The sequence below is a fragment of the Salmo salar genome, chromosome ssa20 (assembly GCF_905237065.1).
Source record: "Salmo salar chromosome ssa20, Ssal_v3.1, whole genome shotgun sequence".
Classification (NCBI taxonomy): Eukaryota; Metazoa; Chordata; class Actinopteri; order Salmoniformes; family Salmonidae; genus Salmo; species Salmo salar.
Window position 1 is genome coordinate 10,230,582 of NC_059461.1, and position 22,865 is coordinate 10,253,446.

Genomic DNA, 22,865 nt, shown 5'->3' on the forward strand with positions numbered 1-22,865 from the left:
CAGACGACACCATTCTGTATACTTCTGGCCCTTCTTTGGACACTGTGTTAACGAGCTTCAATGCCATACAACTCTCCTTCTGTGGCCTCCACCTGCTCTTAAATACAAGTAAAACTAAATGCATGCTCTTCAACCGATCACTGCCCGCACCTGTCCGCCCGTCCAGCATCACTACTCTGGACGGTTCTCTGACTAAAACTAACACTTTTGACATACTTATATACATTTTTGGCTGTTGTGGAAAACTTGATCCAAAAGATTAGCCAGAGGCAAATGTTTTATTATATAAGTGATTCTTTAATACATACGAGCAGCTGCAAGTTAAATTCAACTCTGAGCTCTGTCAGGGAAGGAGCGCCAAGAGTAGGTGGTTACATGTCCCTTATATAGTGGGACGTGATAAAACAATCATGTTCACACAAGTTATTTTACAAAACAACAGTTCCAGAATACAATGGCCTTGTGTTAGGTTGCAGACGTTACATGAGTCTATGAAATGCATAACATCACAGTCCAACCCAATTCTGCCACAATTCCCCCTTTGATGCCATGGATACCATAAGCATCTGAGCTGTAGTCAGAATTTAAAACCTTCTGGTTCCTGGGAAATTGGCATTTTACACAGAAAGGGGTGATCCGAATGGAACTCCTGAAAAGTAACTTAACAGTTATTGAGGTTCATAGGGATCGGGGTAATTTCCAATAGGGCAATCTGGATCCCCAAATAAAGGGGGAGACAGTGGCGAGCACTTCTGTTGTCATCACAATCTGGCGGAAAGGAGATACTGCAGTTTCTCCTCACAAATGTCATCAGGCATGAGAACCGAGAGAACATTCTTGACCCACCACCGCACAGGTGCCTCCATTAGATGCTAGGAGAATACCCAAAGCCAATCTATTCTGTAAGACCATAGTACGCATAGCCACAAGTTAAGCAGTTCATTCTTCAATAGCAGTAGCATTACCCATTCTTTCTACTTCATTTGGTCGTTCGCTAATGGAATCAAGAAAAGTTTTTGTGCCGTAACTGGGAATTAATGCAGAGAATTATTTTGTTGCAGGTCATTGGTCATCCTATACAAGTGGGAGAAAGGGTGATTCACAGGTACTGGGGTAGCACACACAGCAGGAACAACATAGGCAACATAGCATGACCTGTTTGTAGACAGAAAATAGTAGGATTTTCCCCAACACACATAGGCCCACTTACTGAGGAAGTAGGGTTAGCATACACACTGGTATTCTTGAATCTGTAATGTATTCCCAATGACATGTTAGGGTGGAATGTTCCATTTCTCATCAGTAAGTGTAGGGTAAGGTTATAGTAGTCATAAAGGTTATATTTACAATGAGTTTTCCCCAACTGGGGACCAGTTCCATTTTCTATACTAAAATAAATATATAAATGCAACATGTAAAGTGTTGGTCCCATCTTTCATGAGCTGAAAAAAAGATCCCAGAAATGTTCCATATGCACAAAAGCGTATTTCTCTCAAATGATGTGCACAAATTTGTTTAGATCACTCTTAGTGAGCATTTCTCCTTTGCCAAGACAATCCATCCACCTGACAGGTCTGGCATATCAAGAAGCTGATTAAACAGCATGATCACTACACAGGTGCACCTTGTGCTATGGACAATAAAGGGCTACTCTAAAATGTGAAGTTTTGTCACACAACAAAATGCCACAGATGTCTCATGTTCTGATGGATCATGCAGTTGGCATGCTGACTGCAGGAATGTCCACCAGAGCTGTTGTCAGAGAATTGTATGCTAATTTCTCTACCATAAGCTGCCTCCAATGTCATTTTAGAGAATTTTGCAGTACGTCCAACGGGCCTCACAAACGCAGACCACATGTAACCACGCAAGCCCAGGACCTCCACATCCAGCTTCCTCACCTGCGGGATTATCTGAGGGTATGCTGAGGAGTATTTATGTCTGTAATAAAGCCCTTTTGTGATTGGCTGGGCCTGTCTCCCCAGTGGGTGGGCCTGGCTACCAAGTGGGTGGGCCTATGCCCTCCCAGGCTCAAGCATGGCAAAGCCCCTGCCCAGTCATGTGAAATCCATAGACTAGGGACTAATACATTTATTTTAATTGACTGATATCCTTCTATGAACTGTAACTCAATAAAATCTTTGAAATTGTTCCATGTTGCGTTTATATTTTTGTTACAAAAATAACCTGTGAGAGAGTAGGCCATGGTGATGGGTTGCTTGGGCAGAGAGTTGTGATTATTAAAATCAAATCTTCTCATATACTGTAAAACACTTCATCCTCCACCCAATCAAGCTCTCAGTCTGTAAGGTTATCTGCTTCTCTTCAAGTCAACGGGGTCATCAGAGACCAGGTTCAGGTCAGCGGGGTCATCTACATCTGGGCTTCCCCCTGTGGAAGCCTGGCCTCGTTGGAGCAGAGAGGTCGGGGAGAGGTTTTCTAGAACATTCACCTACCTTTGTCTCCAGGTCTGCTGTCACCCAGAGGATGCCCAGGTTAAGCAGAGTGCCCCTACTTGGTTGTAGGCATAATAGGAGAGACGACTTCTTCTGGCTCTGCTATTTACTTACAGTGGGAGGCATGGATCCAGGTGTCTTTCCCTAGGCACTTTACCTCCATTGGGGTGGTGACGGTCATCTGATGTGGTCCCTTCCACCTGGGCTTTAAAGGTTCTTTACTTCTGTCGTGCCTCTTGACCATTACCCAATCTCAGGGCTGGAGATCATGATGGGGACGGTCATCTGGGGGAGTTTGGGCAGCAGAGAGACCTGTGAGTGAACAGCTCGAATACAGTTAAGAGTTATACAATACTTCATCTTAGTGTCAATCCAACAGATGCAGATCTGGAACTGCAGCTGGTGGCAATGCGGGGGTCCTCATGGGTACCTCAGTGCCAGTTTTCCTGACTGGGGTAGCACATTCACCCAGGTAACACTTGTTTGAGCACATATTTCTGGTAGTTTATTTTTCAGAACGCCATTGTAGCGTTCTACAAGTCCAGAACTTTCCGGGTGAAACGGTACAGGCACATTTCTCTTAACTAGCATCATGTCACACAGTTATTTCAGTATCTTCAAGTTGAATTTTGTCCCCCTATCTTTATCATAACTTTGTGGTACACCGAATCGTGGAACAATAACATTTAGCCACAGTCTTTGATTCCTCATTAGATGTGGGAAAGGCTTCAATCCATTTGGAGTAGCTTTCAACCATTACCAACATATATTTTTTTATTTTACAGCCAGGCATGTGAACAAAATGTATTTGCTTATCTACCAAAGGGCCCCAGGGGACTGGTAGGCTTGACAAAGATGTCAGTACCTGCTTTCCTGCATTGTGTTCTTGACAAATTAAACATTGGTCACAGATTTGTGCTGCGATCACAGTAAATTTGGGTGTGTATCACTCTTTTCTATAAGCACTTACCATCATTCCCCCTTTGGACACAAGACTCACACAACGATTCATGTGTCCAGAAAATAAACAAAATCAGAATAATAAATCAAATTTGAATTACAACCCATGACAACTCCATAAATAAATTATTTTAGACCATAAGGGAATTCAAGGAATAGTCAAATAGACTAGAGACAGGTTTCCCTCACACCACTCATGCACTTGTTGTATGTGAGTAGCTCACCCTCCCTTTGTGCTTTCTTCACAGTTCAGGGGCAGTGCTCTCTATCCTTCTCACCTGAACTACTCACAATCAGAACTATTGAAAAAGTATAAGGGGTCAAGAGAAAAAAAAGTCTTATAGTTATACAGTAAATATAAATCTGGTTAGATTTGTGTCAACAACAATACACTTCTTCATAATTCTTTGGCATTTGTATATTATATTTACATTTCAACCAAAGTCATTGCTCTTTCTTGCGAGTGTGATCAGAGGTCATTCAACACCATTAAGTGAGTCTGTTCTTTCTCTTTTTTTCCCTGTACTTCATACTCATTGTTTTAAAACATGTTAAAGATTCTCTATACCAGGTATACATTGGGTTTTTCAGTACATTTCTCATCAGGAGAACTTACATGTTCTACCAAAATTCGGACAATAGACACTTACATTTAATTTGTGTGCCCTTTCATTTACAGCCTTTCTAACCATAAAGAACCTACTAAAACCAAATAGAAACACCCCACACAATAAATCAGAAAAGGTATTAACACCTGATGGGTTGTCTGTGTATGCAGGTGTGTGTGTGTGTGTGTGTGTGTGTGTGTGTGGTAAAACTTAGGGAAAAAAACAAACAAATGGCCAGGCCTTACTTCATTTGGAAGCTACCTTATCAGCCAGATCCGGGTACCTTTATACTTTATAGTACTGCAGAGTATCAGTAACTGCTCTCCCAAGGCACAAGGCACCTGACTCAGGAAGCATTTCAAAGGGAGAGATACAGAATCATTGTTAAATTCATCAGAAAACTTGTTAGTGGACATTCCATCAGTCCTGGAAGAAAAAATAAACATGTACTTCATTTTCACTATGCAACATTTTAATCAGTCCTAAAAAATTTAAATCTTAAATCAGTCCTAAGAATGGAATATCCAGTATTACTATGCCTATGTTCCACCCTCCCTTTTTCAATTGAGCTTACTGCGTTTTGGGCGAGAAGCCTTGATAAAACCATGCGTGTACATAATCATACTGGCAACACATCAGATGATACAAGGTCCCAATAAGCGGAATAGGCACCTTCTAAAGTAAACAATCCCAGAGCCCCTTTCTTGTTATATTATCATCTAGACCTGTTGCATTGAAGTATGGCTTGTGTTCTGTACTTTCTGTCTCTGGGACATCAACTAGTCAAAATATGAATCCTGTTGTTTAACACATCTGCTAGGGCCTTCAAAAAGTTGGTGCTGGCTTATCAGCTCTTTTTTTTTGCCCTGGTACTAACACCATTTATTTGGATCTACTTACATTTTGGAAAGAGATTATGGTTTTAAACAACATTACCATCTTACTTAAATCACTGGTGTTATTCAAACTGTCGAATTGAGAAATAATAATTGGATATTGTCAAAAACGTATCCTATTGAATTATTCATACCTCTGTTCCAAATTATCCCACTGTGTCCCTTACAGCCTGAGTTCAGTGAGTAACACTCACTTTCACTGGTGGCTTATTTATGGGTCTACAGGAAGCTTATCTTTAACCCAAACACCAGAGCCTAAGGCTCAGTCCTAAGGCTCAATCCCTCTGTTCGCTTTGGTGCAAAATAAAACCCAACTATGGCAACCAAATGCTTTTCACACTTGTATTTGTCATGTGAACTTGTACTGAAACAAGGGCTGACCCCATTCAGTCGGCTGGTCGATTGTTTGGTCGAGAGGGTGTTGGTCAACCAAGATTTTTTTGTTGAGCAGTGGCAAATATATATTTTTTTGATTATGGCACATGAGACACCTGTATGATTCACGCCTGTCTGAGTGGGCTAATCCATTGCGGAGGCAGCAGGGATTGCACACCAGTAGTACATTTACCATTAAATACCATAATTTCTGGTTACGGTAGTTTCTGTTAATGCATTCAATATATTATTATTACACTCTTACAGTTGTCATTGTAGGAGTGGACATATTGTTTGCAGAGAGCACAACCTAGGCTATACTTATGAGAAAAAACGTTTTGGTTTATTTCATTCCATTTAGGAGTTGTCAATGCATTAATTGTCTTTTGATCGGAACGCTCCTGACAATCTTGAGTAAGGACACGCACCTGATTACGCATTTAACTAGGCTGAGGCTACATGGCCTGCGTGCAAATGTAGGCTTATAAATGTTCCTATTTGGGGATCTGATACTATTTCTAATTGTCTTAACTCACCATCACTGTCGAGCTTCTCAAAGTAATTTTTTCTTTGCCTCAAACATGAAGTAAACAGTCTGTTTTTACATACATTAACAATGACATTAGTTTCTCAACGAAGTCTATTTGAAAGATCTTTCCAGCTCTATCCCTTTCGATAACCACTCAGCATGAAAGGGGAAAAAAATGTAATCCTCTGATCCGAAGAAAACGTCATACAAATTGCCTACCTGATTACTTATTATCCCTTATGTAAATATCCTACAGCTGTGTCTGTCTGTCCAGAGCTCACTGGGCAGGAAACTCTTATGTCCCAGAATATGTTATACAATGTTGCAAGTTTGCTAGCACTGCTCTGGACCAAGTTAATAGTTTATACAATGTTTCAAGTTAAAATAGGACAGGAGCTGTCAATTCACTAACAAAACAAACCTAGTAATAATTTCCAACATGAACAGTTTAGTTTTTTTTTCAGGTATCAACTTAACACATTTTGATAGTCTCTTCACTTTTCCCAATTTTTCCATATCTCTGTCTGTCAACAATCCCTAATGGGAAACCTACAGTCTTTTTGGTGGCTGGGACAGACGCCCGCAGCGTGAAAAGACAGGGGGCTTGTCTTCGAGGACTGGGTGTTCCCGCACAAGCATGTCACCTGACTGTCTAAAGGGAGTTTTGATGGGCGAGGGAATGGCCGACCTGTGATCCCCTTGCTCTTCGCCCAGTGCTTCAGGCCCCATGTGACTTGCTGGGGTTCGGTCCTTTGTCATGCGACCCTTATGACCATCAGCTTTCTGAGTAGGTGCTGGCTCAGCAATCCGAAGGTCAACCCTGTTACGATGGTACAGTGATCCATTAACTTCGACCAAATAGAAGCGAGGCCCGTCCGGTCCCCTGGTAGTGGCTTCATCCACACTGTTTCACCCACCCTGAGCTCAGGTAAGTCTTTTGCTGATTTGTCGTAAATGAACTTGGAGACCTGTCTTCTGTGACGTAGCTTCACCAGCACGTCTGTCACCACATGGGGCTCCAGGAGAGTGTTGGCTACTGGCAGAGCTGCTTTTAAACGCCATACCATGAGGCGCTGGGCCGGGCTGCTATCCATGTCTTCTGTTGGGGTATTGTGCCACTACAGGATTGCTTTCCTGGCATCCTTGCCCTCTCGCAGAGGTTTTTTGCAGAGGTTCTTTGCGATTTTGACCTCCAACTCCGCCTTCCCATTAGCTTTTGGGTGTTGTGGCGATGACGTGACATGCTCGATTTCCTATTCCGCAGCAAATTTTCGGAACTCAATTCCAGAGAATTGGTGTCCATTATCTGAGATTACCCTATCTGGCTGGCCATAGCGGGCAAACTGAGCCTTGCGGCGTTTGATCATTGTCTCTGCTGAGAGGTCAGGAGGAGGTCAATCTCCAAGAGGTCTGAGTAATGATCAACTACCAGCAGGAAGTCTTTGCCACTGTGCTGAAAGAGATCTAGACTTACTATCTGCCAGGGGTGCGTCGGTAGCTCATAGGACATCATCGTCTCTCTCTGTTGCTCAATGGCATATTCATTGCAGATTGTGAATTTATTGACAGTCTTTGATTTCACTCTGCATTCCTGGCCAATACAGTGTGTCACTTGCTTGTCTGTAACAGGCCTCACCTCCAATGTGACTTGAGTGCACGTGCGCCCACATCTCAGGGCGCAGAGACCGGGGAATAACGACTGTCTGACCCTTGAATATTACTCAGTTTTGAACACTGAGCTCCTCTTTGACTGGCCAATATTCTCTGACGGCTAGAGCAGTTTCTTCCTTGCAGCAGGGCCAGCCCATCAGAATCAGACCTCAATGCCTGGATGTGCTCGTCCCTGTTTGTGTGCTGTCTGATTTGTATACGGCGCTGGTCTGTAACATTGAGGTAGTCAGCCTGGTTGATGTGTTCAACATCCACTTGCTCTGTTTGTAAGCTGCACACTGCATGTTGTTCATGCATCTAGCGTGTGTGTGTGCCTGATGCAGTAGCCCTGCTGAGCGTGTCACTCACATACATCTCCGGCCCTGGCTTATACACCACCTTGAGGTTGTAGCTTTGTAGGGCCAGTAGCATGCTCTGCAGTTATTTCGGGGCATTCAGGAGAGGCTTGCTGAAAATAGCAATAAGAGGCTTGTGATCTGTCTATGCGGTAATATTGTCGTGCCCTTACAAGAATTGGTGGAAGCATGGGCATACAAACACAATGCTGAGGCATTCCTTCTCTATCTGGGCATAGTTCTGCTCTGTTGGAGTGAGTGCCCTCAAGGCGAATGCCACAGGCTGGCCCTCCTGCATAAGGCAACACCCAAGTCCATACTGACTCGAGTCACTCTGAATCGTGACAGGTTTTGACACATCGTAGTATTGCAATTCAGGTGTCTGGGTGAACAGTTATTTTATTTCCCTCACCGCGGCGTCGTGTTTTGGGAGCCAATGCCAGATGGTGTCCTTGTCCATGAGCCTCCTTAGTGGCTTACACACCTCAGAGAGCCACTGTAGGAACTTGGCCAGGTAGGTGATGAATCTGAAAAAACGCTGCACTGCCTTCACGTCAGATGGAGGGGGCATTTCTAAGACAGCCTTCACTTTCTCAGGATCCGCCTTCAATCCGGTAGAGGACAAGATGTGCCCATGAAAGCAGACCTCTGGCACTTTAAACAGAAGCTTTTTTATGCTTAGCCTTAGTTTGACCTGTCTGCATCTGTCCATCAGAGCCAGCAGCTTGGCGTCATCGTCACACTCTGCCTCCTCATCACTGTCCCCCACAGCCCACTACGAGAATGTCATCTGCTATGGGTTCCATGCCATTGACTCCCACCAACAGCTCGTACTGTTTCCGCTGATACACCTCTGGAGCCACGGAGACCACAATCGGGAGCTTCAACCACCTCTTCCTGCCCCAGAGTGTCCAAAAGGTGGTCATGTAGCTGCTGGGCTCGTCGAGCTTGCACTGCAAGAAGGCATCTCTGGCATCCAACAGCGTAAAGACTCTGGCCTTCGGGAGCTTTTAAAGAACATCCTCCAACGTGGGCATAATGTAATGTGAATGTCACAGAGCCCGGTTGAGGTGTTTAGCATCAATGCATATTCGTAGCTTGTCTGGTTTCTTGATGATAACCCTATTACTTACCGAGCCAACAGACTGGATGATGGATTTGATGTGGCCATCTGCTTCGTATTTTTCAAACATAGCCTTCGTAGCTACTTTCATAGCCACTGGTACATTGCGAGGTGCACACTGGACAGGCTGGATTGCTGCGTCCAAGTCAAAGTGGACTTCACCGGGAACTGACTCGACCGGTGCGTTGAAGACATCATGGTATTTGCTTAGGCGTGTCTCCTTGCTCAGGGGCCCAGCCTGGACTTTGTCTATAATGTTAAAACCTCTTACATCTAGACGTTCCGCTAGCGGAACACCTGCTCCAATATCCAATGATGGGCGTGGCGCGAAATACAAATTCCTCTAAAATCCGAAAACTTCCATTTTTCAAACATATGACTATTTCACAGCATTTTAAAGACAAGACTCTCGTTAATCTAACCACACTGTCCGATTTCAAAAAGGCTTTACAGCGAAAGCAAAACATTAGATTATGTCAGCAGAGTACCCAGCCAGAAATAATCAGACACCCATTTTTCAAGCTAGCATATAATGTCACAAAAACCCAGAAGACAGCTAAATGCAGCACTAACCTTTGATGATCTTCATCAGATGACACACCTAGGACATTATGTTATACAATACATGCATGTTTTGTTCAATCAAGTTCATATTTATATCAAAAAACAGCTTTTTACATTAGCATGTGACGTTCAGAACTAGCATAACCCCCGCAAACTTCCGGGGAATTTACTAACAATTTACTAAATTACTCACGATAAACGTTCACAAAAAGCATAACAATTATTTTAAGAATTATAGATACAGAACTCCTCTATGCACTCGATATGTCCGATTTTAAAATCGCTTTTTGGTGAAAGCACATTTTGCAATATTCTAAGTACATAGCTCAGCCATCACGGGCTAGCTATTTAGACACCCGGCAAGTTTAGCCTTCACCAAAATCAGATTTACTATTACAAAAGTTTAATTACCTTTTGTTGTCTTCGTCAGAATGCACTCCCAGGACTGCTACTTCAATAACAAATGTTGGTTTGGTCCAAAATAATCCATCGTTATATCCAAATAGCGGCGTTTTGTTCGTGCGTTCCAGAAACTATCCGAAATGGTAAATCAGGGTCACGCGCCCGACGCGTTTCGTGACAAAAAAATTCTAAATATTCCATTACCGTACTTCGAAGCATGTCAACCGCTGTTTAAAATCAATTTTTCTGCAATTTATCTCGTAAAAAAGCGATAATATTCCGACCGGGAATCTCCTTTTCGGCAAACAGAGGAAAAAACACAAAGACGGGGGCGTCCAGTGCACGCGCCTAAGCCCACAGTCCCTTGATCGGCCACTTGAGAAAGGCGATAATGTGTTTCAGCCTGGGGCTGGAATGACGACATTCAGGTTTTTCCCGGGCTCTGAGAGCCTATGGAAGACGTAGGAATTGTCACGTTAGAGCAGAGATCCTTTGTAATAGATAGAGATGGCAAAGAAGTTCAAGAAATGGTCAGACAGGGTACTTCCTGTACAGAATCTTCTCACGTTTTGGCCTGCCAAATGAGTTCTGTTATACTCACAGACACCATTCAAACAGTTTTAGAAACTTTGGAGTGTTTTCTATCCAAAGCTAATAATTATATGCATATTCTAGTTTCTGGGCAGGACTAATAATCAGATTAAATCGGGTACGTTTTTTATCCAGCCGTGAAAATACTGCCCCCTAGCCATAACAGGTTAAGGTCTGCTGGGATGGTGAAGTTAATAAGCCAGAGGTGCTCGCATGTGGCCCCTGACAGTAATGGCTGTTGACTAGACTCAACTATTTCAAACTCAAGGCAGTGTTTCTGGCCACGTAAAACTGTCACAAACAGGCCTAAAGAGGTCATGAACTGGCCTGAATACAACTTTTTTTCAGCTGACGTTTTCACTCCGGAGGTTTTATCTGGACATGGTTCATCAGGACTTCCAACAGCCGAAGCTAAGTAGTAACATTAACATGATCCCTTCTAATTGCAGTCGTTGTACTCATAATATACAGGAGAACGATCGCCTTACGTCGAGCATAGCTGTGCTACAAGCCCAGCTTCAGACGCAATCGTTAGGCAAGGGCAATTTCAGTATAGGAAAGGATGAAACAGCATCTGTGCCACCAGTAAGTACAGATAGTAGTATAAATCCCCTCGCACGGTCCCTGCAGCCGGACAACTTTCTCATGGCTTCTGGATGGAAATGCTGTTGGAATGCTCAATCGGTGTCGCTCATTCAGCCGACAGAAACTTTCAACCGGTTCTCCCCATTAAGCAGCGAGTCGGAGTCAGAGGCCGAGCCTTCTCTGGTCTCTACTCCTCCCGTTACGGGGTCTGAGATGCCGAAGCTTCCCACCATTAGCGCTGACAAATTGAAAACCCTAGTCATTGGCGACTCCATTACCTGCAGTATTAGACTTAAAACGAATAATCCAGCGATCATACACTTTTTACCTAGGGGCAGGGCTACCGACGTTAAGGCTAATCTGAAGATGGTGCTGGCTAAAGCCAAAACTGGCAAGTGTAGAGAGATATTGTTATCCACGTCGGCACCAACGATGTTAGGATGAAAGAGTCAGAGGTCACCAAGCACAACATAGCTTCAGCGTGTAAATCAGCTAGAAAGATGTTTCAGTATCGAGTAATTGTCTCTGGCCCCCTCCCAGTTAGGGGGAGTGATGATCTCTACAGCAGAGTCTCACAACTCAATCACTGGTTGAAAACTGTTTTCTGCCCCTGCCAAAAGATAGAATTTGTAGATAATTGGCCCTCTTTCTGGGACTCACCGACAAACAGGACCAAGCCTGGCCTGTTGAGGAGTGACGGACTCCATCCTAGCTGGAGGGGTGCTCATTCAGACCCACTCATCATATCTACGAACATAGACAGGGCTTTAACTCCCCTAGCTCCACAATGAAATAGGGTGCAGGCCAGGCAGCAGGCTGTTAGCCAGCCTGCCAGCTTAGTGGAGTCTGCCACTAGCACAGTCAGTGTAGTCAGCTCAGCTATCCCCATTGAGACTGTGCCTCGAACTAGGTTTGGCAAAACTAAACATGGCGGTGTTCGCCTTAGCAATCTCACTAGAATAAAGACCTCCTCCATTCCTGCCATCATTGAAAGAGATCGTGATACCTCACATCTCAAAATAGGGCTACTTAATGTTAGATCCCTCACTTCAAAGGCAGTTATAGTCAATGAACTACTCACTGATCATAATCTTGATGTGATTGGCCTGACTGCAACATGGCTTAAGCCTGATGAATTTACTGTGTTAGATGAGGCCTCACCTCCTGGTTACACGAGTGACCATATCCCCCATGCATCCCACAAAAGCGGAGGTGTTGCTAACATTTACGATAGCAAATTAGCAAAAAACGACGTTTTCGTCTTTTGAGCTTCAGGTCATGAAATCTATGCAGCCTACTCAATCACTTTTTAGAGCTACTGTTTACAGGCCTCCTGGGCCATATACCGCGTTCCTCACTGAGTTCACTGAATTCCTATCTGACATTGTAGTCATAGCAGATAATATTCAAATTTTTGGTGACTTTAATATTCACATGGAAAAGTCCACAGACCGACTCCAAAAGTCTTTCGGAGCCATCATCGACTCAGTGGGTTTTGTCCAACATGTCTCTGGACCTACTCACTGCCACAGTCATACTCTGGACCTAGTTTTGTCCCATGGAATAAATGTTGTGGATCTTAATGTTTTTCCTCACAATCCTGGACTATCGGACCACCATTTTATTACGTTTGCAATCGCAACAAATAATCTACTCAGACCCCAACCAAGGAGCATCAAAAGTCGTGCAATAAATTCTCAGACAACCCGAAGATTCCTTCATGCCCTTCCAGACTCCCTCTGCCTACCCAAGGACGTCAGCGAACAAAACTCAGTTAACCACCTAACTGAGGAACTCCATTTAACCTTGCGCAATACCCTAGATGCAGTTGCACCCCTAAAAACATTTGTCATAAGGAACTAACTCACTGGTATACAGAAAATACACGAGCTCTGAAGCAAGCTTCCAGAAAATTGGAACGGAAATGGCGCCACACCAAACTGGATGTCTTCCAACTAGCTTGGAAAGACAGTACCGTGCAAAATCGAAGAGCCCTCACTGCTGCTCGATCATCCTATTTTTCCAACTTGAGGAAAATAAGAACAATCCGACATTTATTTTTGATACTGTCGCAAAGCTAACAAAAAAGCAGCATTCCCCAAGAGAGGATGGCTTTCACTTAAGCAGTAATAAATTCATGACCGTCTTTGAGGAAAAGATCATGATCATTAGAAAGCAAATTACGGACTCCTCTTTAAATCTGTGTATTCCTCCAAAGCTCCGTTGTCCTGAGTCTGCACAACTCTGCCAGGACCTAGGATCAAGGGAGACACTAAAGTGTTTTAGTACTATATCTCTTGACACAATGATGAAAATAATCATGGCCTCAACCTTCAAGGTGCATACTGGACCCTATTCCAAATAAACTACTGAAAGAGCTGCTTCCTGCGCTTGTCCCTCCTATGCTGAACATAATAAACGGTTCTCTATCCACCGGATGTGTACCAAACTCACTAAAAGTGACAGTAATAAAGCCTCTCTTGAAAAAGCCAAACCTTGACCCAGAAAATATAAAAAACTAATCGGCCTATATCGAATCTTCCATTCCTCTCAAACATTTTTGAAAAAGCTGTTGCGCAGCAACTCACTGCCTTCCTGAAGACAAACAATGTATATGAAATGCTTCAGTCTGGTTTTAGACCCCATCATAGCACTGAGACTGCACTTGTGAAGGTGGTAAATTACCTTTTAATGGCATCAGACCGAGGCCCTGCATCTGCCCTCCTGCTCCTAGATCTTAGTGCTGCTTTTGATACCATCGATCACCACATTCTTTTGGAGAGATTGGAAACCCAAATTGGTCTACACGGACAAGTTCTGGCCTGGTTTAGAGCTTATCTGTTGGAAAGATGTCAGTTTGTCTCTGTGAATGGTTTGTCCTCTGACAACTCAACTGTAAATTTTGGTGTTCCTCAAGGTTCCGTTGTAGTACCACTATTGTTTTCACTATATATTTTACCTCTTGGGGATGTCATTTGAAAATATAATGTTAAATTTCACTGCTATGAGGATGACACACAGCTGTACATTTCAATGAAACATGGTGAAGCCCCAAAATTGCCCTCGCAGAAGCCTGTGTTTCAGACATAAGGAAGTGGATGGCTGCAAACGTTCTACTTTTAAACTCGGACAAAACAGAGAGGCTTGTTCTAGGTCCCAAGAAACAAAGAGCACTTCTGTTGAATTTGACAATTAATCTTAATGGTTGTACAGTCATCTCAAATAAAACTGTGAAGGACCTCGGCGTTACTCTGGACCCTGATCTCTCTTTTGAAGAACATATCAAGACTGTTTCAAGGACAGCTTTTTTCCATCTACGTAACACTGCAAAAATCAGAAACTTTCTGTCCAGAAATGATGCAGAAAAATTAATCCATGCTTTTGTTACTTCTATGTTGGACTACTACAATGCTCTACTTTCCGGCTACCCGGATAAAGCACTAAATAAACTTCAGTTAGTGCTAAATACAGCTGCTAGAATCCTGACTAGAACCAACAAATTTGATCATATTACTCCAGTGCTAGCCTCGCTACGCTGGCTTCCTGTTAAGGCAAGGGCCGATTTCAAGGTTTTACTGCTAACCTACAAAGCATTACATGGGCTTGCTCCTACCTATCTTTCTGATTTGGTCCTGCCGTACATACCTACACGTACGCTACGGTCACAAGACGCTGGCCTCCTAATTGTCCCTAGAATTTCTAAGCAAACAGCTGGAGGCAGGGCTTTCTCCTATAGAGCTCCATTTTTATGGAATGGTCATCCTACCCATGTGAGAGACGCAGACTCGGTCTCAACCTTTAAGTCTTTACTGAAGACTCATCTCTTCAGTAGGTCCTATGATTGAGTGTAGTCTGGCCCAGGAGTGTGAAGGTGAACGGAAAGGCTCTGGAGCAATGAACCGCCTCTGCCTGGCCGGTTCCCCTCTCTCCACTGGGATTCTCTGCCTCTAACCCTATAACAGGGGCTGAGTCACTGGCTTACTGGTGTTCTTCCATGCCATCCCTAGGAGGGGTGCGTCACTTGAGTGGGTTGAGTCACTGACGTGGTCTTCCTGTCTGGGTTGGCGCCCCCCCCCTTGGGTTGAGCCATAGCGGAGATCTTTGTGGGCTATACTCGGCCTTGTGTCAGGATGGTAAGTTGGTGGTTGAAGATATCCCTCTAGTGGTGTGGGGGCTGTGCTTTGGCAAAGTGGGTGGGGTTATATCCTGCCTTTTGGCCCTGTCCGGGGGTATCATCGGATGGGGCCACAGTGTCTCCTGACCCCTCCTGTCTCAGCCTCCAGTATTTATGCTGCAGTAGTTTGTGTCGGGGGGGCTAGGGTCAGTCTGTGTTTCTCCTGTCTTATCCGGTGTCCTGTGTGAATTTAAGTATGCTCTCTCTAATTCTCTCTTTCTCTCTCTCAGGGGACCTGAGCCCTAGGACCATGCCCCAGGACTACCTGGCTTGATGATTCCTTGCTGTCCCAGGCCACCTGGCCATGCTGCTGCTCCAGTTTCAACTGTTCTGCCTGCGGCTATGGAACCCTGGCCTGTTCACCGGATGTGCTACCTGTCCCAGACCTGCTGTTTTCAACTCTCTAGAGACAGCAGGAGCAGTAGAGATACTCTCAATGATCGGCTATGAAAAGCCAACTGACATTTACTCTTGAGGTGCTGACTTGTTGCACCCTCGACAACTACTGTGATTATTATTATTTGACCATGCTGGTCATTTCTGAACATTTGAACATCTTGGCCATGTTCTGTTATAATCTCCACTCGGCACAGCCAGAAGAGGACTGGCCACCCCTCATAGCCTGGTTCCTCTCTAGGTTTCTTCCTAGGTTTTGGCCTTTCTAGGGAGTTTTTCCTAGCCACCGTGCTTCTACACCTGCATTGCTTGCAGTTTGGGGTTTTAGGCTGGGTATCTGTACAGGACTTTGAGATATCAGCTGATGTAAGAAGGGCTATATACATACATTTGATTTGAATCTAGCTGGCAATGCTGTGGTTTATTATTAACCTCTATGGGCTAGGTGGGACGCATGGTGTGCTTTACCGCGAAAGCACACCATGCGATTATCTGAGGACAGCGCCCCACATACAAAAACATGAAAAACATATTTCAACCAGGCAGGTGCGCCACAAAAGTCAGAAATAGCGATATAATAAATGCTTTACCTTTGATGGCCTTCTTCTGTTGGCACTCCAAAAGGTCCCAGATACATCAAAAATGGTCCTTTTGTTCGATAATGTCAGTTTAGCTGGCGCGCTTCAGTCAATAATCCCCCGTTTCCCTCCATCAAAATGCATACAAAATGAATCCCAAACATTACTAATAAACTTTTCCAAACAAGTCAAACAACGATTATAATCAAACCTTAGGTAACCTAATACGTAAATAAATGATAACATTTAAGACGGAGAATCGTTATTGTCATTACCGGAGAAAAATACCAAAGAACTCTCATTCACGTGCTTCGAAACACTACAGCTAAAATGCGAGCCACCTTGAAAAACTAGAATTTCTGGCTCATTTTTCCAAAAACCAGCATCAAACTCTTTCTAAAGACTGTTGACATCTAGTGGAAGCCCTAGGAACTGCAATCATGCGAGGATTTCACCTTATAATAAAAGTGACAGCCAATGATAACAGTGGTAGGCTGAAATTCTTTTTTTTGGGATGGTTTGTCCTTGGGGTTTCGCCATATCAGTTCTGTTATATTCACAGACATTATTTTAACCTCTATGGGCTAGGTGGGACGCAAGCGTCCCACCCGTGGTGCACTCCATCAACAGCAGGTGCATTTCAAGAGCGGCAAATTTGAATCCAAATAAATGTCAAAATTCAAATTTTTCAAACATACAACTATTTTACACCCTTTGAAAGATAAACATCTCCTTAATCTAACCACGTTTTACGATTTCAAAAAGGTTTTACGGCGAAAGCATAAATTTAGAGTATGTTAGGACAGTACATTTACAAGAGTTGTGTAATGTTGTGCCAATTTCAAAGACAGGCGTCACCAAAACCATAAATCAGCTGAAATTATGCACTAACCTTTTACAATCTCCAACAGATGACACTCCTAGGACATTGTGTTAGACAATGCATGCATTTTTAGTTCTATCAAGTTCATATTTATATCCAAAAACAGCGTTTTACTGTGGCGTTGATGTTCAGGAAATCGTTTCCCTCCAATAACCGGCATTCAAGTCAGCACCACAAATTAAATAATTAAAATTAGAAAACATTGGTAAAATATTATATTGTCATTTAAAGAATTATAGATTTACATCTCTTGAACGCAATCAACTTGCCAGATTTAAAAATAACCTTACTGGGAAATCACACTTTGCAATAATCTGAGCACTGCGCCCAGAAAAATACGCGTTGCGATACAGACTAGCCGCCATGTTGGGGAGATCTAAAATCGAAAATACTATGTAAATAATCCATTACCTTTGATTCTCTTCATCAGATGTCACTTCCAGGTATCACAGGTCCATAACGAATGTAGTTTTGTTCAAAAAAGCTCATCATTTATGTCCAAAAATCTCCGTCTTGTTAGCACATGATCTAAGCCCGCCGGACTTCACTTCATGAACGAGGGGAAAAAATATATTTACGTTCGTTCAAACATGTCAAACGTTGTATAGCATAAATCATTAGGGCCTTTTTTAACCAGAACATGAATAATATTCAAGGTGGACGAATGCATTCTCTTTCATAACGTATTGGAACGAGGGTACCAAACATGAACTCGCGCGCCAGGTGTCTAATGGGCCATCATCGTTCCATGGCTCTTGTTCGGTCAGATCTCCCTCCAGAAGACTCAAAACACTTTGTAAAGGCTGGTGACATCTAGTGGAAGCAATAGGAAGTGCCAAAATATTCCTCAGCCCCTGTGTTTTTCAATGGCATAGGTTTAAAGGTAATACAACACATCAGGTATCCACTTCCTGTCAGAAAATGTCTCAGGGTTTTGCCTGCCAAATGAGTTCTGTTATACTCACAGACACCATTCAAACAGTTTTAGAAACTTTAGGGTGTTTTCTATCCATATATAATAAGTATATGCATATTCTAGTTACTGGGTAGGATTAGTAACCAGATTAAATCGGGTAAATTTTTTTATCCAGCCGTGCAAATACTGCCCCCTAGCCCCAACAGGATAACAGTTGTAGAAACTTTAGAGTGTTTTCTAGCCAAATCTACCAATTATATGCATATCCTAGCTTCTGGGCCTGAGTAACAGGCAGTTTACTTTGGGCACGCTTTTCATCCGGACGTGAAAATACTACCCCCTACCCAAGAGAAGTTAATGATCGAGTTAAGACAGATTTAGTCAATATTGACAGAATTCAGAACATGGGCCGTTTTTACAGTATTCTCTGTGTACACCAAGTCAGAACCATAGGATAAATAACGGTGGCGTATAAGAAGACAGTGAATGTATCCTCTTACAATATTCGAGGATGACATTTCCCTATAACAGGCTATTGGCTACATGTGCACCACCAAGTCAGAAGAGTAGACTAAGTTCTGATGGGGAGAGGGACCGAATTCTTTGGGTGAGACACGTGGGCTACCAGCTTACTACACAACATACACTTAGTATTACTTTCTAAGCTTCAGTATACATGTCTCCCAGGTATATTACAGAATTTATGCAGCAGCATAAAATAAATATTTTTGGACTCACCGTTTTTGTGATGTGCTCACTTGAACAGGAAGGTGGCGCAGCGGTCCTTCACGGGTAAATTTTGGCATTAAACTTTGTCATCAAAGTCTGGCATTCTCTGGATTTATGGTGTTCAAGACAACTGGGAACTATAAAAACAACAAGGTCTAATCATGATCTCAGTGATCTTCAGGTCGGAGCTCTAGAAAGAAGCCTGAGTTCCTGACTTGGAATTCCGAGTTGGATGACCGTTCAAAACGTATTTTCTCAGTAGGAGCTTGTTTGTTTCTGAGTTACCAGTTGTCTTGAATGCACTGAAGTCTGAGATTTTCCAATTCTGAGTTTAGTTGTCTAAAACACGGCACACGTCATGCTGGATTGACAGCATGGCCAATGTACTCAACCTTTTCTGTCCCATGGTGTTGCATGTGAATGTTTATCTTTTAAAGCTTGGAAAATAGCCACTTTCAGACATATGTTTTACATCCTTAAACATCAGACTTGGACCACACACCCTCTCCACCGAATAGCAGGCACGGAAAGCTAAATAGTGTTTGCTTTGCGACACTGGCAGTTTGCCACTGATTCCTTCCAAACCACTCATTGTTGAATATGCAGTTTTTGACTTGTTGTGTAATGTTTATATCCAATGGCCGATGAGCACCTATAATTTTCTTTCTTCATATGACTGAAAAGGATTGAAAAGGATTTGCCAGTAGATTGTTGACGTGATTCATGATGATGACTGCTTGTTTAGCTTGCTAGCTAAGATTTTGAAAGTATGATGTTGACGTGATTAGTCCATTCAAAGCTATGGTAAATATAACGTGATCTCATTTTTTCTGTGGCCAATGACCTTGAGCCTTCATGGATGGGCACTTCTAATGTAAATCCATGGCAGCACCCAAAGGGGCTTGAACTGCCTATAGCTCTCCCTGTAAATTCTGCGGTGATGTAGTGTCCCCATGAGTGACAGAAAACTTAGCCAATCACGGCGCAACTAGAGAAGATTACCAACGCCTACGCTCTGTATTTTGCTGGCTACCCCTCCACCACAGCAAACACTGAGCTAAACACCTACATTTTGGAGCTGCCTTCCTCAAGAAAGAGACAATGTTTGTATGTGGCTTTATTAACTCAACAATATATATATATTTTTTTACGTTGTTTGAAAACTGATATGAAACGAATGAATGCCAAAATAACTTGCAAAACAGACAAAAACACGTTTTTTATTATTATTTATATTTTTTAGCTAAACAGGTGGGGCTCAAAACTGAATGACGGGTCATCACTGATTCACTATAATAAGGATCCTGTTTTCTGTAAACAATGACTGCTGTACTGCGTTTGGCCTTGATCTTGGCCAGGGGCAGAATGTGACAAGAAGTCAGGCCTAGCATTTTATCCACACCAGCCCACATCATTGTATGCGCCATCAACACAGGAGGGGTGACCTGGGGAGCTCTGAGGTACCGGAACGCATGAGATAAAAATCACCTTTAAATTAAAACATTGCATGCATGTCATGTAGCCTAAGGTCCGTGAAAAAGGTGGCCTTTTATAAATGCATTTTACATGACTGGAGACTTTTGCAGATTTTTTTTTATATAGCACAAATGATCGAAATGACAGGCTACTTTGACACTGACTCACTGATAATCTGAGATCAATAAAAACAACCTTCAATCCATCAATAGCATAGGCCTAGGTGTGTGGAGACACATATTGTAGGCTACAATATGAGGAGGAAATGAGTCCTAAAATTGCTATCCAATTTCACAGACTCACCCAATGATGCGCAGCTCACTCGCCGGTGATTGCCGATGCGTTCGTGCCAAAAGCCTATAGCTCACCCTTGTTTTACTTTGTAAAAAAATATTTGGAATTTGATCAAATATTTTATTAGCCTACAGCAGACACACAATCTACAGCTAGACACTTTTTAGAAATAAGCTATTGACCTCTGTGGCTAAATTATGGGAACTTTTATGGTGTAGACAGCAGTTACTCCAAATTTTGGGCAAATGTATTTATATTTATCTGGGGTGCTGCAGAACCTTTTGCGTGGCTATGATTCTATGAATAAATAAACGATGAAGTGCAATGCTGGAGAGATGAGAATTGCAGGCTCATGTTTATTAGAGAAGAGGGAGAGAGAGCGAGAGAGAGAGAGATCAGAAAGTGAATCTCATTCTAGTTCTCAGCGAAATACAGGCGCGGTACTCACACAGCCATGGCCACGTGTTGGTCTCAAACATGAGCTTAGAATATCAGGCCCGGGCTCAAAATATTTTTTTTCACATTATATCCTTGAATGTGTTGGTACACCTACTGGAGAGCTCTTCTTTGTCACACCTATTCAGCATTGTTCACACCCTCTTAAGCCTTAGCCCCACACATCTCTTTAAGGAGTCACATGAGGCCATGTGCTAAACAGAGTGAGTAAGGTAGTGTAGTAAACAACAAAAGATTAAGACTAGGTTGTTTAAGAAGTAGCCTACAATAAGGAAAAGCTCCAGGTAAAAATATACTTTATCTAGATCTTGGCCTATATCCCAATCTGACTTTGGTGCAGTCATGTTCTTCACATTTTCATCTCTGGTAAACACATACTATATTAAATCAAATTGTAGTTTATTTGTCACATGCACAGGGTGAAGAATTGTAAATGGTACAGTGAAATATTTTCATAATAGCAATATCAAAAATAGAAAGTGTCTAGATACAAATATTTTATAAATGTATAATTATTAGATGATTCTTACTAGAGGTCGACTGATTAATCGGAATGGCCGATTAATTAGGGCCGATTTCAAGTTTTCATAATAATCGGTAATCGGTATTTTTGGCCACCGATTTGCCGATTAAAAAAAAAAAAATATTTACACCTTTATTTAACTAGGCAAGTCAGATTAAGAACACATTCTTATTTACAATGACGGCCTAGAAACGGGGGTTAACTGCCTTGTTCAGGGGGGATTCGTTTTTGCAACCTTCGGTTACCAGTCCAACACTCTAACCACCTGCCTTACATTACACTCCACAAGGATTAACAGGCTGACTACCTGTTACGCGAGGGCAGCAAGAAGCAAAGGTAAGTTGCTAGCTAGCATTAGAGTTATAAAAAACTATCAATCTTAACATAATCACTAGTTAACTACACATGGTTGATGATATTACTAGTTTATCTAACGTGTGCCTGTTAATTTTCATTGAATCACAGCCTACTTCGACAAACAGGTGTTGACAAGCGCATTTGCGAAAAAAAGTACTGTCGTTGCACCAGTGTACCTAACCATAAACATCAATGCCTAACAGGAATATTTAGACTTAGCCACCCGTTAGATAAAATACGGAACGGTTCCGTATGTCACTGAAAGAAAAAAACTTTTGTTTTCGAGATGATAGTTTCCGGATTCGACCATATTAATGACCTAAGGCTCGTATTTCTGTGTGTTTATTATATTATAATTAAGTCTATGATTTGATAGAGCAGTCTGACTGAGCGGTGGTAGGCAGCAGCAGGCTCGTAAGCATTCATTCAAACAGCCCTTCGCTGTGCTTCAAGCATTGCGCTGTTTATGACTTCAACCTGGGTGGGTATAATTTGTGGAACGTTCCAACAGGAATCTATTACAAAAACTTCATAAATAACAAGGTTTCCAAAAAACAACGCATACAAAGTTGTATAGCGGCAGAATAAGATACCGGGTAGGGAGTGGTCTATTTCATTGCGTTTTTCACTCATCACGTTTATTCCGAAAAATGTCTGTCCTCACATGTCTGTTTGCCTATGGACAAACATTAAGAATAAGCTATGTGGTGAGTTGATGCCTATTCGGCAACTAGTTTGCTAGGTTTGTAAGCGTTGCTACTTTGTATGCATTGTTGGTTGGCAACCTTTTACTTTACATTTTTTGGAACAGATTCCTGTTGGAACGTTCCACAAATTATACCCACCCCTTCAAGCCTATCAACTCCCAAGATTAGGCTGGTGTAACCGATGTGAAATGGCTAGCTAGTTAGCCGGGTGCACGCTAATAGCGTTTCAAACGTCACTCGCTCTGAGACTTGGAGTAGTTGTTTCCCTTCCTCTGCATGGG